Raw genomic sequence first — 3,524 nt, 5'->3', positions numbered from 1 at the left:
TTTTCAATTCTTTATCTGGAATTTCATCTAAGTCATTCTTCCTGAGAGTTATTGCTCTGGGATTGATAGTGTTTAGAAGAGTTGTATTGTCTTGATTTTTCATGTCACTTCTGTTTGTGTGTTGCAACTTGCACACTAGGAATTAGATCATTGACTGAAATGTTACCTAGGTTACCTGTCACCTTTCTTTTCTCTGTGGAAGTGTTTGCAGTGTTTGGGAGGGACTAGGTTGTAGTGTAGCAATGTAGGTTGCCTCTCTTACATTGCTATTCAAAACACCAGGCTCTGTCTCTGCTCCTCTCCTGAAAATAGAATACTGTGTACAACAGTGATTACCCTTCAAAGTTAAACCCTCTATGAAAACAGAGTAAGTTTACCACAAGAAAATCACTTTTTTTATTTAATTGGGTGTTAATTATGAATTGGCAGTTCCTTATTCTCCAAACACTTAAAAAATGTTGTTCCCTTTATTTCTTACTCCCATAGGTATTTCTCCTTTCTTCCTTCCTTCCTTTCTTTCTGCCCTTCTTTCTTTTATTTACTATTTATTTATTTGTTTATTTATTTAGTTAGTTAGTTATTGAGTGTATATAAATAATAGTTGTGAGGGATAGTTTTGATGGGGATTGGGGATGCACAGAGAAAGACAGAGTCAGAGATCCCCCCTCAGTTGATTCTCCCCTCATGATTTACCAACAGGAAGCAGATCTAACAAAGACTATCAGAAAAAAATATTACTCTCTAAAGTCAAAATCCTGGGACTAAATCTATGAAGACAAAATGAAAACCAAACGTTGATTTTACTGTATGTAGAAAAAGGATGGGAAGGATTAATTGTTGAATGGATCTCCACATGTTTTAAGATGATGTTTCAAGAATGTTAGAGGACTGTGGGCCTAGCTTGAGCTGCAGATGCATACACATTACTACTGAAGAAGTCAGGAGGTTATAGGTTAACATTATTGCAAATGTAAGTAACAGGAAATACAACAGAAATGGACTTAGGGGGAAAAAAAACAATAAATGTGTTGGCTTAAAATTAGAATAACTTGGCAGTGCTGTGTTCCCAGCTAATGCAGGAATTTGGTGTAGCAATGAAATTGGAACATTTTTTTCTCCCATATATCCATTTTGTTGGCCGTGTTCTCAATTAGACTCTCGGTTCAAGGTCAACATTTTAATTTTAAGGTCCTAAATTTAAGTCTTAGTCCATTTGGAGAATAATAAACTTTTTCTATAGGATACAGATCACTTAGAGGTGATATTATAGAAAATGTGTACCATGAAGAATTCTCCAGGCCAGTCTTTCACTGAGGACATGGGGAAATTGTAAAACTGGAAACACGTGGATTGAAAGTGAGTATTCTGAAATTTTGTTAGAAGGAAATTGGGGTGTGAGTATCAAAGGAAGGTATCCATGTGTTGGTAGGCAATGAGAAGAGAAGTAGCCAATACAGGAGGTGCATAGAAATAGCACTTTCCTTTCCCTTTGCCTTTGAGAAGAACATTTTAATGTTGCTTGAAGCTTAAATGATGCAGAGCAGATTCATCTGGTAGTTAATCATATGACACACAAGGCCATTAGATCTTGATTAATTATCTTTTATGTGTTAAAAATAGAGCAATAGGAAAGCCACCATCTGCTTAAGTCTGAGACTGAGATTGTACCTCAAAATGTACATAATGATAAAAAAAAAAAGAAGAGCAGCATTAGAGACACTTCAAGGAAAATGGGTAGCAAAGGCTGTGCTCAGAGAATAAGCCCCACCAACTTTGATACTTCTTATCTTCTTTATGGCTTCAAGCAACTTCAATGAGCCTTTGTGTTCTATCTAATTAGGAAGTGATGTCAGAGACAGGCAGATTTCTGAGTTCCAGGCCAGCCTGGTCTACAGAGTGAGTTCCAGGACTGCCAGGGCTACACAGAGAAACCCTGTCTTGGGAAAAAAAGGAAGTGATGTCAAAATGCTGGCTGACAGAATATGACAACAATTACTTTGAAAATTTACATACATAACAGATTTTCAAGGCCACACAAGCCTAGGTTTGAGACCAGGGTTATCCAAAAGCCACAGAAAATCTTTCCAGCACTGTTCTAATCAGTCTAAAGAAAGGCATTATCATCTAAATTGATGGAGTGATGGATTTCCAGAGATCCCTTTGGGATGTGTCATTTAAGCTCTAAGATTTAGATGTCCTTGGTATAGATGTCAGTATAGCATAGTGTTTTTGTATCAATGGCATTGAATCTGTAAATTGTTTGGAGGCAATATGGGAAGTTTAACAACTGGATCAACATGGTAGACCTTTTCATCTTTTGTGCTTTCTAAAACTACTTTCATCAGCACTTTGTAGTTTTAATGGTTGAAATCACTCATTTCTTTAGCAAATTTTTTCCTATATTTTCTCTTTCTGCAGCCATTTTGAATGCAGTTGCTTTCAATAAATTCTTGCACAACTGTTTCACTATTGATCTCAAAAACATGTGGAATTTGTACACTGATATTTTATTCATTCATTCATTCATTCATTCATTCATTCATTCGCTATTTGAGCCAGGCTATCATTTTGTACCTTGAGATGGCTTCGAATTCACTATTTTGCTCATGTTGGCTTCAAACTCATGTTCCTACCTTGGTTTCCCAAGTCCTGCTATTAAAGAAATGAAGGGCTGGTAAATATCACCAAAATATCTTGTACAAAGTTATCAAAGAATTAACAAAATATTATTTTAAAAGGATATTCTTCTTTCAATAATTTATTTATTCACTCACTTTACATCCTGAACACAGACACCTACCTCCTCTCCTCCCAGTCCCACCCTTAAAACTTCCTATCCCCACTGCCCCCTCCCCTTTGCCTCAGAGAAGGGAGAGTCCCCCTTAGGTATCACCCAACTCTGGGGCATCTACTCCCAACAGAACTAGGCATATCCTTTCCACTGAGGTCCAGCCAGGCAGTCCAGGCAGGCGAAAGGGGATTCTTAAGTGAAACTGTCTCTCTCTAGCACTTTAATGGCATTTGATAAATAATATCATGATGAGCTACTAGAGTTTGCCGTACCCACCTCGATTCTTCCTTGGACATCAACAGTTTTAATCTGGTTGCACCATCAGTACACATTTCAATGCAAAATGAAAGTGATATTTTAAACACCTTATTGTGGACATAATTTGAACCCCATGAAGCTCCGTAAAGAGTCTCATGAACCATGAGAGGCCTGTAGAGCATACATTCGGGACACTACACTAGGGTAACTGTTAAGAAAGTGTGGATACTTCTTTCCTTCTTAAAAGGAGGAACAAAATACCCATGGAAGGAGTTGTAGAGACTAACTATGGAGCAGAGACTGAAGGAAGGACAATCCAGAGACTGCTCCACCTGAGAATCCTTCCCATATTCAATCATCAAATTTAGACACTATTGTGAACGCCAGCAAGTGCTGGGTGACAGGATCCTGATATAGTTGTCTCCTGAGAGGCTCTGACAGTACCCGACTAATACAGAAGTAGAGACTCACAGCC

The sequence above is a fragment of the Mastomys coucha genome, chromosome X (assembly GCF_008632895.1).
Source record: "Mastomys coucha isolate ucsf_1 chromosome X, UCSF_Mcou_1, whole genome shotgun sequence".
NCBI lineage: Eukaryota > Metazoa > Chordata > Mammalia > Rodentia > Muridae > Mastomys > Mastomys coucha.
Note: the sequence above shows the minus strand (reverse complement) of the source record.